We start from the raw sequence: 15,126 nt of genomic DNA, 5'->3' as shown, positions 1-15,126 counted from the left end.
GGAAAAGCAACACATTCGCAGCATGTCATGTAGCACTGGCATCACACATCAGCCTGTGAGTGGCATGTCCAATACACATACATGACACATGCCAGCACACAGATGTCATGTCGCATAGCCATGGTAAATTAGACAACTACATCGATATGTCAGTGAATGAGTACTGTCACACATCCATGTCACACGGACATGATGAGAAGATTAATGCAGAATAGTGTTGCAAAATATGCATGTGCCACACACTGCAACACATCCAGTGTACAATTAGACAGTGATTGTAGGCAGATGTACACATCAATGCTTGCTCACTTCAACATGACAGGAAACAACTATCATGTTCCACATGCAAACAGGCCCTAAAAATAAATTTCAGCAGACCAATACTCCCTCGCCCTGAATGGTTTAAACATTCACATAACCAGGTAACTAAAGTAGCACAATGTGGGGTGTAAACAATGACAGAAGCATGTCACATATGTGGCATTAGGGATGAAAAAAGCATATGAAAAATGGGATAATCTAAACAATCAGCCAGAATGAACACAGAAAAAATTCAGAACAATGTTGTTGCAAGATGATAGTTCAAGTGCAACAGCAGTAATGTGGGGCTAATTGGCTACTGTGGGCAGAAGGGATACTGTCATACCCAAATCAAAGGCACATGAATGGATTGGAGGAACCACATGGGTGACCCATTACACTGAGGAGTACACACCCTCACCTGGCACTCAATCAGAACCCGTCACCCAAACAACATACACATTGATTACACAAACATGCATGGGCACTCACCGGACAATGCCTCGTAATCAGGTAGCTCTCCCACACCTTGGATCTGTTCCTCTGTGACGAAATTCCCAGCAACGGACTCATTTTCAGTGATTTTATTGTCCTCTGGTGGAGACCCACCGCCAGTCACCAGAGTAGCGGCATGATTTGAGGCCAGTTTATTCTTTGCTCTGCGTTTCAGGTCATTCCACCACCTGTAGCAATCATCACCTGTGCCCCTCACAAATCCAAGGGCACTTATGCGGTCCGAGATGGTCTGCCAGTGTGCCCTACGTTGATCAGGTGTGGTCTTGCACCCTGCAGTCACCACCATTTCGCGGCTGTGTGCCGACACATAGGTCATAAGTCCATCAAGTTCGGGGTCATTAAAGCTAGGCTTCATTGACGTGCCGGACTGTGTAGCCGTGTCTGGGGTCTCAGCCTGTAGTGCCAGAGCACCCTTCTTCCTCTTCTTCAAAGGTGGAGCAGAGCCTGAGTGGCTTGCACCGCTCTGGTCAGTAGGGGCAGAAGCGCAGGTGGACTGGGTACTGGGAGTGTGCAAATGCACAATGACCATAGGTCTTGGTTCAGGCATTGGCTGAAGTGTAATGTTGGCAAGGGCAATGTCAGTTTGATGGACCAGGACCGACACTGTCCCGGCTGGGAGACTCACAGCTGGGGTGGATAGAGCTGCAGCTGCCCCTGCAGCCTCCCCACCCTGCCTACTTGGGGCAGCAGATGACATCGCTGCCCCAGATCCACGTGGCCTGGTGACACCAACTTGCACCAGCACACGTGGCTTAGACTTGCTGACCTGGAAGTCAGCATGGGAGTCATCCTGTGCCGGGTCAGGTGCCACAATGGGCTGGTCCAACAAGGGCTGAGCTGGGATGGTGTCAGCCACATTTCCCTCAACCATGGGGGGGGCATGGGTGTCCCTGATTGGTCCTCCACACATGGAGGTCTAGGGGCACCCTGCAAATCATGGCCATGTCCCCTACCGCGTCCACCACGCCCACCTTTTGGAGGTCGGCCACCTTTGCCTCCCTTACCACTTGGTCGCCTCCCAAACATGGCACTGATGTTGTTGTGTGTATGGGAGTTGCAGTAAACAATTGTCCTGGGCAATTGGGGGTGAAAGGGGTAGGCTACTAGATGGAATTCGTACCCTAGTGCTCTAGCAAGGCTGTCTGTGACCCATGGGGGAAGATGACGGGTCACGCAACGCACAGGCACCCCAAAAACAAAATGTAACATGCACGCAACCCCTTGTAGACCACGTACATGGAAAAATGAACCCGCACTACGCTGTGGCATCCAGAAACACAAAAACAAGGGTAATCGTGTTACACGCAGCCTACAATGACCTCTGAAGGGGTCACGACACACGGGCAAGCACAGTTGGTAAATGCGTGCGTGACTCACCATCTGCCTGGAAAAATAACGTGAAAAAAATGCGCGTGTGCGCATAGGCAACACCCCCACCAAAAGAAGAACTGTACGCTGTCTGAGGAGACAGGACAAAAGAAGAAGTGAACACTGTTTGAGGAAACAGGCCCAAAAAAAATAAAGAACGCTGTCAGAGGTAACAGGGAGTACGAACTTGAAACGCTGTGAAGTAATCGCATGTGAACCCACAAGAAGTACAGAATTCACCCATTCGCTCTCCACGAAAAGCATGTACAAGGGAATGGGGTCCTACACGTACCTTTTAAAGCGGCCCACACATACAGCGTCACTTACGCGTGTACGCGCTAAGGCCCTTTCCTCCAATTATACGAGCTGACACTCGGACGTGCAGTTTTTGGACGTGTACGATGAACATGCACCCGTGTTGATGGAATCACCCGCGCGTGTCATGTCACTTACGCACGTAGGCCCTTTCCTCGGATTACACGCATTTACACGCGGACGTGCAGTTTTTTCATGTGCGCTGAACCACTATGCCCACGTCACGAGGGAAACCCCCGCTCGAGTCACGTCACCGAAGCGCTTACGCGCTAAAGGCCTTTCCTCGAATTACACGCTGACGTGCAAGATGTTCACGTGCCCAATCACTCCGCATCAAGCTGGCAACGCAACAACACACGGAAGACCACGCTCCTGCCCAGAAGGCCGAATTACTGCCCCCCAGAGCCCCGAGTACGCTCCCACCTGCCATCTGCTGCTGCCTGACTGCCTGCTGCCCACAAGCCCTGCTATTTGCTGCCTGCACGTCAGCCAGGGGTGCAGTTGCTGTGACCACCCCTGCTGGAACCGAAGACTCCCGACTGGGATACCATCGCTCCACAGCCCAGCCCCAGGACCCAGTTGCCCACCCACTCCTGCATCTGGGGTTGCCATGTCGGGCACAACACCATCGGGCACCACTGGCAATCCCCAGCCAGAGAGGCAGAGGGCCACCAGCTTCAGTGCCAGGGAAGTTGATGTCCTGGTGGAGCAAGTCCTGGGACAGTATGATGCCCTCTTTGGAAGTTCACGCACCAACAATGAAGGACAGACCAGGATCTGGATGGACATCGTGACTGCCATAAACGCGGAGGGGGTGGCAGTCCGCGACTTACAACATGTCAAGAAGTGCTGGGAGGACTTCAGGTCCAGGACCCTCAACAATGCCCAGCGCCTCTTGAAGGCAGTGGATGCCAAGGGGCGCCGGGGCTACCTGTCCGACCACCAAATGAGGGTCCTGGAACACATATGCCCAGTGCCCCACGTCCAGGTCCTTGAGAGGCAGACCCGTCTGGAGTCGAGCGGTAAGTGTACATGCATACTGATTGGACACTGTGCGTGTGGTGGTGTGCCAGTGTTGTGCAGGTTGCACATGTGTTTTCATAGGGCCATATAAGGATGTGTATGAACAAGGGCATGAGGCTGCCACATGTGAGTCCTCTTAGGTGTGGGACACATCGATGGTGTATGCGTTGGTAAGCATGCTGTACAAATGCAGGTGTGGGAGCACACATGTTTGAATTTCTGTGAAAGTACGTTGGCATGGTTGTGGTGTCACACATGGATGGTGGTTCCTGCTGCATGTATCTGCACTGTGTACATGTGCATGTGTGTGTATTTGACAAGTGTGCAACTGTGATGCAACATGGATGCACGTGACACTGATATGTAGAAGGCTGAATGCCAGATGTGACATGTATGGTGAACGCATCACTGCGACAGTTGTAGGAGATGTAGACATGCATGTAAGTGTGGTGGCGTGTGTGCATGTCTAGTGCACTTCCTGTGTTTCATGTGATGTCAGGCTCACCTTCGGCTGTTCATGCTGTTGTATGTGTATGGATGGTGCTGCCTGGTGCAATATTGCTGTGGAAATGCTCATTTGTGTGAGTTGAAATGACATGTGTGTCATGGAGTGTGATGACATGTCTGAAGTTTGACACTGCCACTCATGTGCAACTGTCGTGTGTGTATCAGTCCATTGTACAGTGCCCTGATGTCTGTTTTATCTCTCCCTGTCTGCAGCGTCAACTGATGAAGAGGGCGGAGAGGGTGCTGTGGAGCACAGCGGCAGGGATCGCACCACCAGCCGGAGGCGCAAGGCCCGGCTCCCCTCCCAGATTGTCATCTCGTCGTGGAATGAGGAGCCTGGTGCCGCATCCCAGGCCGCAGCTGCCGAGGGTAGGTCCAAGAGGCGGAGGTCGGAGGTGGACTCCTCGGCAGCAGAAGGGGCAGCTGAGACCCCACAGGGTCCAACGGAGGAAGATGGCACGGAGTCATCCAGGTTGGTGGGGGGTTTGGTGGAGGAGAAGGCAGCGGAAGGGACACACACGGGGTCTGGAGGTGGGGATTCCACTGGTGTTAGTGGTGCAGTGCAGGGACAGGGACAGGAGGCAGCACAGGCTGCCGCGGAGGTGCCTGTGTGCAATCCTGTCCCTGATCCTGTCACTGCATCATCTGGCACCAGCAGGGATGCCTACGTCCAGACCCGTTTTCAGGGAGGGGATGAGCACACAACAACTGGCCTTCCTCTCCCTGTGGACGTGTCTATCCGGGACCGTGTTGAGCCTGTCCTGGCCGGGATAGCGTTGTGTCAACGGGGCAAGCGAGATGACCTGCGGTCTTTTCGTGAAGAGACTGCACCTCATCTTGGATGCCTCTTTCACCACGTTGACCTGCTGGGACGGGTCACTGGTGCTGGATTCCTCCTTGTGCTGGACTTTCTTGCGACCCCCTGCTCACCTGAACCCTCTACGTGCCAGTCGTCCTCCATGCCATCTTCCCACCCATGTATCACCTGGGTACCCTGTGGAGCTGCATCTGACCCAGCGGCCAGGCTGGTGGAGGACACATCCCTGCCACAGTCGGGAGTCGGACGTCCAGCAGGGGTGGCCACCACGACAACTGCACTCCAGCCGGAGGAGGACGTGCAGGCAGCAAGAGCCAGGGCGCAGGCACAGGCACAGCAGCAGCAGCAACATGGTGGGAGCAATGATGGCTCGCGGCCTTCAACATCGGAGGGGCAGGCATCGGCTAGAGGGCAGGAGGACCCAGGATTCCAAGTGTCTTCTGTGTGGCAGCGGTTGAGCCACGTCATAGATGCGGAGCGGCAGCGGGTGGAAGACACACGGCTCACAATGGTCAGGGCGGAGAACTCCATGCGGAGGGCACTGAGGCAGGCCGAGTGCCTCGAGGCAATTCGCAGGGAGTTGGAGGTGAACATGCCGTCGTCCCTGCGAACCCTCGGGGCCATGGAAGAGGACCGCCTCCCCAGGGCATTGAGCGGGAGTTCGATGATGCCCTGGCCCGGGTCATGAAAAATTGAGCCGTCGGACTAGCCCGCTGCCATTGTAAATAGTTTTCAGAGTTAGGTTTTCTTTTCCTTTTTCTTTGATTTGTGGTGAATGGACTATGCCACACACATTTGTATATAGTTTTTTTATTAGGTAGTCTATTAGGTAGGTTTTGTTTCTTTCGTTGGGCTCATGGACCCTTGACAATGGATTGTACATAGTTGGACAATGGATTATTTTGACCTTTTTCATTTGATTTCCCCATGGATCAATGGATTTTTCTTTTTACATTTCATTTGGATTTGCGTTGTTGGAGGGAGAGTTTGGACTATTTTTCTTTCGGATTTGTTTGGATTGGTTATACTTTTCATTTACTCATCTTTTGCACATGCTTTTCATTTCATGTTTGCTGTTTTTTTGTGCTTTCATGTCATTGTTTTTTTTTGTACATAATACATTTTCATATTTTAGTTCCATGTGTGGGATTCGCTCTTTGGGTTGATGCATGTGAAAATGTGGGTTTACACAATCAATGCCAACCCGTGTGTGTGTGTGACGGACATGTGTTGATGTACATAGTTGACTATTGATTTGTGTCTTGAGATAGGCATGTCAGTGTGGGGTGGATTGGGAAATCATTGCGTCTCAAGAATGGGGTGGCGTGCTGTGGTATTTTGGTGTAGAAGTGGGACATGATTGTGCATCTGTATTTCATGTAGGGGGGACACGAGTGGGGGCCTGCTGGCAGGTGCCCCTGACTGCTGGGGGGTGGGGGTTCTGGGGGACATGAGTGGGGGACTGCTGGCAGGTGCCCCTAACTGCTGGGGGGTGTGGGTGCTGGGGGACATGAGTAGGGGCCTGCTGGCAGGTGCCCCTGACTGCTGGGGGGTGGGGGTGCTGGGGGACATGAGTGGGGGCCTGCTGGCAGGTGCCCCTGACTGCTGGGGGGTGGGGGTGCTGGGGGACATGAGTGGGACATGAGTGGGGGCCTGCTGGCAGGTGCCCCTGACTGCTGGGGGGTGAGGGTGCTGGGGGACATGAGTTGGTGGTCACTAGTGCAAGGTGACATGTGGCCTGGCTGGGGGGCATGCCCATGGTGGATGGACTGGCTGCGGCACATGACCAGGGGTGCAGGGTAGTCCCCTGTGGTGTGGGCTGCCTGCAGGGGCCGTGGAGGGGGTAGAGGGGACACCTGGGAGGGCCTACAGTGCTAATTCAAGTGTGGGACTCCACGCGCACCCCACTGGATACACGTACCCCGCTCTGACAGTGTAATCACTTGTGAAACTTCCCCCGCACCCCTGAAATACACGTACCCCGCTCGCACTGGGCCAATCCCGTGTGAAACTTCCCGCGCACCCCCGTAATACACGTACCCCGCTCGCACTGGGCCAATCGCGTGTGAAACTTCCCGTGCACCCCGAAAATACACGTACCCCGCTCGCACTGGGCCAATCGCATGTGAAACTTCCCGCGCACCCCCGAAAATACACATACCCCGCTCGCACTGGGTCAATCACATGTGAAACTTCCTGCACACCCCCGTAATACACGTACCCCACTCGCAGTGGGCCAATCGCGTGTGAAACTTCCCACGCACCCCCGAAATACACGTACCCCGCTCGCACTGGGCCAATCGCGTGTGAAACTTCCCACGCTCCCCAGAAATACACATACCCCGCTCGCACTGGGCCTATCGCGTGTGAAACTTCCAGTGCACCCACGAAATACACATAGCCCGCTCAATCACATGTGAAACTTCCCACAAACCCCAGAAATACACGTACCCCGCTCCAATTGTGTGTGAGACTCCCCGTGCAGCGGGGTACGTGTATTCGGAGGGGTGCGTGGGGAGTTTTACAGGCGTTTTCGTGGTCTGGGGCCTGTGCACCATGTACGGGATTTGTGCGCTGTGCATGGGGTACGGGGAGGGGTTGGGGGCATAACTGGCGCTGCTGCAGGGTCGCTGCGCCACTCTGCGCCACGGCTGGTTTTGGAAGCTAAAATCCATGAATACGCTGTGCACGGAAATGGAATGGATTTTAGCTCACGCGGCTGGCGCAGAAAGTCACACGCGCACACTATGCGCCAGTCGCGTGCGCCACTTGTGCGCTGAATTCTATGAAATACCCTGAATGTGTTTCAAAGCTCTTCACATATGCTGCACATTTAAAGAATCTCATTGAATGAAGCCACACAGCTCCTAACTGCACACTAAAACCTCATTGCAGAAGAGCATTTTCCAAAATCATTTTCACGTTATTTCATCTGGACCAATTTGCACTAATTTTTATTAATGACATGTTATATGTTACTGGGAAGGGGTTAGCGTGTTAATTTATATTAGTATTTATATTTATTGCAAGCCAGTCAAATGAAATATTATCCTGAAATAATAAACTTTTAAACATGTGCTTTCTGTTCCTTGATGTGTGCATTTCCCATCGGTGTGCACGCCGGGTGAATTTGCCACTGCTTGCATGTGTTTCTATTCCTCTGTTTCTGTATAAAGCCCACTAACACTACATGTGCATGCTAAGCTAATAAACCCCTGTAACTCACAGCCCCCCAGCAATTCAGAGTCACCCTCCTACATATTTGCTGCTTTTATTTTACTGCTAGGATCCACCAGAAATCACTTCAGGAAAAACAACATCAAATGCTTTGAAATGCATGTGCTGATCCCAAATGAATTACCCATACCTGACAATAAATAATATGTACATTCACTCCATGTTTTAGCACATTATATGCACATTTCCAGTCTCGAGAAAAACACTCTCAATCACAAGAACAATAATATTATCTTTGGAAAGGAATAAAGTAAAAATAACTGTTTGTTTTTAATGGTACATTTTGTATCTTCTTTTGAAAAAAACATCTTAAGACTTTTTTTAATGAGATCTTTATCTTTTTGTATCTTTCTGATCACCATCTTTGATTATTGTATTTTTTTCTACTGGTGATCCAATTATTTTAAAAAATGGAAGCTCAATTAAATCACTCATATTTTCAGACAGCATTCAACACATCTGTGTCATTTAATCAAATGTAAAAACAATAAAAAATGAAAATAAACAAAAATAAAAAAACAGTTTGTGATGAAATAAGGTTTCATCTAAATATGTCCTGTCGCAAAATATCCTGTGATAGCAATAGTAGAACAGTCTATGCATCAGGTATATCCTGTCAATAAATGTTTGTGGTACCATCACACAAAACACCGTTGTTAGCAGAACTTCTCAAGCCCAGGACTCCATGGGACCTCCGCCAGGGGTGTAATCTCCATGGTGTTTCGGGCTCCTTATCTTCACCCTCTTCTTCAGTCCAGGGGGCTTTCCAGGGGGCTCTGATCCAGGTGTATCCTCCAGGGTCCACCACTCCAAGGATCCGGCGCTGACGAGGACATTTGTTAATTTTTTAGAGTAAAAAGAAAAATAGACTTTAAGTACCAAGCACGACACATTTTCATACCCTTTCCCACTGGAGTGTCTGAAATCAAATTTCATTATTATTTAATACAAATTATAGACACAACATGCAATGCTGGTGCACATGAAATCAATTATTATTATTATTATTATTATTATGCAAATCATAGACATAACATATCAATCGGCCATAACAATTTCAAAAATACACACCCCCACATTATAGCTCCAGACAAGGATCCCTTGGCACATGCAATATTTACACTTACTAATTTCTTAGGGCAAACCCTCCATTCTATACACATATACATTGTTCCCTTTTTTTTAACTAGCCTCAACTTGTTCATGCCTCTTCATTTCATGATTCGGGTGGAAAGGTTGGATCTGGTTGAAATGGAAAAACTGTCCCACTGTCAACTCACCCTCCTTTTTAGCAATCCTTTACTCTACGGGCAAAATCTTATCTGTAATTTTATATGGCACTTGCCATGCTGAAAGAAATTTAGCGTTTTTGTGTTTTCCTTTTTACAAAATTACATTTATATACCTGATCTCCTACCTCATATCCCCTTACAGATGCCTTCCTATCATAATATGTTTTTGCACCACAGCTGCCTTTTCCAAATTCCATTGCACAAATTCAAACGCATGTTGTAAGTGCTTCCTGAACTCTTTCACAAATTGTGGATGCATTCACAAGGATTTGCTCATGTGTCTTGTAAAGTAAATATTGTGGCAGCACCATTTTTCTTCCTGACACTATTTCAAGAGGGCCGAGATTTGTTGATTTCGCGGGAGTTGACCTAATGGCCATCAATACAAATGGAATCTGGTACACATTCTGCTGCACAATCATGCAGTTCTTCTAGCCCCTGGGCAACGGTGCACTTTTTATTTTGTCCATATCTCACTTCCACAGGAAATCCCTGAAGTGCTAACGTCCAGGAATCAATTCTGAACTGGGCTAAATTCCCTGATCTGATCCTCTTACTTTACAGAAACTGCAGAGGCTGGTGATTTGTTTCAATAATTACTTTTTCCCCTTTAATTATAGGACAGAAATGCTGTAACACCAAGACAGTGGTCAGCAGCACCTTCTCACATTCACTGAACTTAGTTTCTACTTGTGACAAGGCTTTGCTAGCATATGCAATCATTTTGTTATTCACATCATGTGTTTGATATAACACTGCTGACATGCATTGATCAGTAAATCCTACCTCTACAAAGAAATCCTGATTTATTTATTGGATATGCCAGGCATCGCACCTTCATGAGACATTTTTTTAGCCTGGTCACTGCCTCACTTTGTTCCTTTTCCCTTTTCCCATTTCCAGGGTACACCCTGCTTTAGTAATCTCATTAAATGTTGTGTCATTTCTGCATAATTCTCAATATATTTCCTGTTATAACCTGTCATCCCTAATAAACTTTTTAAACCTTTCAGATTGGTAGGATCTTTCAGTTTATGTATCACCTCCAGTTTCTTCTTTTGCGGGTTTAACCCATTCTCAATCACCTAAGAAGTTCACTTTCTTTTTTACACCATTGTGCTTTCATTAAGGATACTTTGGCCTTAGGCTTCTGTAGCTGGCTAAGTACATGTCTAGTCTCATTGAAATGGTTCTTCAGATTCTCATTCTTAATTAGCACATCATTTACGTTCAATATTGTCCCCCTTTCAGCTGCATCCGGAGCGCCTTGCTCAAGAATATTCCAAACTCACTCCCACTATTGACATACCCAAAAGGTGTCCAGGACCATGCATATTGTGATTTGTAAAAAGAAAATAATACATTCTGGATATCTTCAGCCAATGGTACACACCAGTGTCCAGCTCTAAGATCAAATGTGGTAAACACTTTTGACCCATGAACCTGTGCAAGACCCTGATCAATAAACTGAAGGGGCCACCTTGAAACAGGTACCCTTGTGTTTAATACTCACAGATCTGCACACAAATGCCATTGACCATTAGGTTTTTAATGCACCTAATATGTTTGACGTGCCTAATGATTCCTGTAGAATCTACATTTTTTATTATTTTAGCCAGTGATTCCAAACATGCCATGGGTAACCTATATTGTAGTACAAACACTGGCTCCCTACCATGTCCTTGTGGTAATGTGGCAACATGCAAATCGTTTAATCCACAATCATCCTGCTCAACCGTCTCCGTGATAACCTAGGTATCACTGGTCAGGCTCTGGCATGGCTGACTTCTTCCCTCTCTGAACGACCCTCCCAGGTCCAACTGGGGTCCTACCTCTCCGCTATCTTTTTCTCTACCTGTGGTGTCCCCCATGGGTAGCCAAACAGCCCAGGTTATCAGACCAAGCAAGCAAGGGCAGATAATGAGTGGTCCGGATTGTTATCCCCTTTCCAGCACCTGCAATGAGGGATGAAGACCATTAGCACCTTGGGTTCACAAATCGGTAACCCGGGTGCTAAAAAAAAGAAAGGATTTGTCTTCCTACACCGGTACGCCTGCGGCATCCCACTGTAGGAAGGAAAATCCTTTTCCAAGATGGTCACCAAGGAAAGAGAAGGCAAGGCTCTGTACAGATCTCCTCTTCCCTTTCCATGGCAGCCTGCAGAAGGCAAAGAGAGAACCCTATGACCAAATTCCCACGAGCACACATTTCTTTCCTTTTCAAACCTATCCCACTTTCAAATAACTTTACCACATATCTGGTCCCAGGTGAACATGGCCACTTTAAACCCATTTGTCGTTCCTCGTGGTCATGGCCAGTAGCCAGATTGTTTGGGGGTAATGACCTTATGCCATGGTGCGGACCATCTGGCCACTGCCCATGGCCATGTGCTATACCTCAGTCACTGAAAGTATATCACTATTTTTTGTACCTACGTTATAACAATTGACAAAAAATAAAACACAGGCACATTTACAAAATCATGCTTTAAGGTCCTTGCAAATGCTCCTTACATGAGTTTGCTGGAATTCCTCCAGACTTTCCACAAACATTCAAGGTTGGGTCTAAAACATTTTTGGAATCTTACGTGCACATTGGTCAAACGGCCACAAAGTTATAAGCCATTGACAAATGTTGAGACCCCCCTAAATTAGCCCCCTCTTGACAATATAGCACCAACCTTTACAAAACATTAATATCTAGATCTAAAATGTGTTTGCAAACTTTTGTGTAGATTCGTCAAATGGCACCACATATATAAGCATTTACAATATTTTGGGACCCACCTCTAATTTTGCCCTCTCTTTACAGAATCCCACCAACGATTGCAAGACCATTCAGTATCAGGTTTAGAATAGAATTCCAAAGTTTCATGCAGTTTCATTCAGTGGCGCAAAGACGATAAGCCATCCAAAAACTGCTGTTCACCAAACTTGTAATGCAGAAATAGGCATAGATGTCCCTGAACATCTGAAGTGTTTGCAAACATTACAGGAGTACACCCTGAGCATCCGACTATTTGCAGACTTCAGGGAGAAAATCACCAGTTGTTTGGCCTCTTGCAGCCATGTGCCATCCCATTCTCATGACCCCTCACCTCCCCAGAGATTGTTTGATAGGTTTGACAAGTGCAATGTTGTGTTTTTTAATATGTTTTACCACGATGTCCACTGAACCTGTGTGCCCTTTAAGCAAGGTAACCCTTTATTAGATCGATGGGGATGAAGAATTTACTCTTACACAATAATAAGACTGACAGAAGTTGGCAAAACTTTAACTGTTTTAATATCAATTGTCTAAAACAGAGAGTACAGCGCACATCAACGGATGTCTCAAAGCATATCTCCCAACGTTTTACATGAAAAAATACACTTTTATAGCAAAACCTCATCATTATTGACGTCATACTATGAGGCAAACTAAGAAAACCTATCTGGTACTGTGGTAGGTGTACGGGAAACATCTAGATATACTTTCTATGGGGGATAGGAGGGATAGGATTATGATTGTGTCTCTATAGTCAGGTGGACAACTATGCCCACCCCTAGGGCAAGTCATCTTCATTGTCATCAACTACACAATGTTTCATTGGCTCTCAAATTATAGGGCTCTTTGCTACATGGCCCTCTATAATTGGTTTACATGCTTGTATCCTTCTGGAGTATTCCACTCGCTAGCAGCACGCAAGCTGGTACGCCAGGTGCTTGTGGGTAGACTTGACCATGCCTCCACACCCAATGAGCCCATCACCCTTTGTCACTCCTGCTGCCTTCCATTCAAATTATCTTTGAACTCGACCTTGCAAAGTATCACTGCGCCTGAGAACAGAAGGGCGTGCAAGCACGTTCTTATCCTCAGACTCCATGTAACTTGCCCAAAGACTATTTCCATCTACCCATGTGACAGGAGACAGTGTTTAAGCTCCTTATTTGGATTTAATACTATGAAATGAATACAATTTGACGCTCAAAGTATTTTTCCATTGCACCTCAACGGAGCTTGCCTCGCTTCTCACATTAATTGTATCTTCTCAAATAGATAACCAGTTTCTTGGCTGCCTCAACCCTTGGCACTGTGCCAGACAAGTCTTCTCGATTCTTCCTCCATCTTCATCAGCTTTTCTCTGCTCCATCTAAAACTTTCAGCCCTTTGGCTATTGAGATCCTAGCTTGCTTAAATGTGACGCTGAACATCCGGATTCTATACACATATAGAAGGGATGTATTGCCAACCTTCATGATTACTTAGTCTACTTGAGTTGCAAGATCTGTACAGTTATAAAGCGACTTATATTTTCTTCAGTGTTCTTCGCATGTTCAATCTTCATTCCACACATGAAATGTTACACAATTCGTTATTTAGTCGGCAGATTCTCTAATGTCCATTTGCCTTCTCTCTTGGCATCTCTTCTTGGTGCGTCATCTTTGCTTCATCTGACATCACCAATCCCCTCTTTCATTCATCTTTACACCTCTTGCGGGACTTCTCCTAAGAGACCATCAGCTCTCTGAGGATATATGAAGAATGGTTTTCTTAATTGATACCTTGTCTCAAAGGCTTTTCGTGTTATAGGCATCATTACTGGTGTTTTTCCTGTCACAATTTCTGGTTCCCAACATATAGGCAAAACCGGGTGGGACTACCGATAGAGGCATGTGGTGCCTCCTCTGCACCGCAGACACGGATCCTGTTCGCAAATCCGACATCGCAAGCATTTAAAAAAATAAAATGCGCTTCACGCTTTTCATCATCCAATCAGTGAGCGTGTCCGATGTCCGTGGACATCATGTCGCCTTGTAGGCCAATCAGATGCCCGTCCGCGGATTGAACAGGAAAGTGAGTCTGCGACTCGAACCCAGATATCACTCATTTATTTTACCTACTTTTAGCCCATTTTAAAGAAAACTACTGGATGTAGTTACACCAAATTTTCAAAAGCACGCTTTCAGGATGAAGCCGCCACTCCTGCCTCAAATCTGATGAAAATCCATCCAGCGGTCTAGGCAGTAGGCATGAGAAAATCTATGAAAAAAAAAGATAAATTCGGACATCCTATAACTTTTCCCCGCTTGACAAAACCTCACCAAAGTTAGCAAAAGCATTCAGAGTGGGGCATGTTCTTTTTTTTGCAAAGTTTGGTTAAGGATTCGTCCAGGGGCAGCAAGGTTTTAAGCCATCTAAAAAGTGCTCTACCTATGTGTTGAGCGACTTAACCATAACTACGCGGCAACTACTGTGGTAGCGGCCGTGAAGTCATGGTTTAGTTGCTAAACTAATAGGAAGAGCACTTTTTGGGTGGCTTATAACTTTGCTCCCCGTGGACGAATCCTCACCAAACTTTGCAAAGAAATTATATGGCCCGCTCAGAATATTTTTGCAAGTTTGGTGAGGTTTAGTCAAAGGGGGGGAAGCTATAGGAGGGGACTCACATTTTATTTTTTTACCATAGTCTGAATGGAAAAAAGATTTTCTCATGCCTACAGCCCAAACAGCTGGACGGATTTTCACCAAATTTGCCGCAGGAGCAGCGCCTTGGTCCCAAAAGCGTGCTTTTGTAAATTTGGTAAACATCCGTCCAGTCGTTTTTTTTAAAACAGGCAAAATGTAGGTAAAAAAAAATAGTGATGTCTGGCTCCTCTCCGTGGACAGGGCTCCGATTGGTCTGGAGGACCACGTAATGTCCACGGACACCCAACGTGCCCGGTTGATTGGCTGCAGGGAAGCGTGATGTGCGTCATATTTTTCTGAAAT

This window comes from Ambystoma mexicanum, chromosome 4p (genome assembly GCF_040938575.1).
Source record: "Ambystoma mexicanum isolate Mex_15411 chromosome 4p, UKY_AmexF1_1, whole genome shotgun sequence".
Lineage (NCBI taxonomy): Eukaryota > Metazoa > Chordata > Amphibia > Caudata > Ambystomatidae > Ambystoma > Ambystoma mexicanum.
This window is presented reverse-complemented; position numbering follows the sequence as displayed.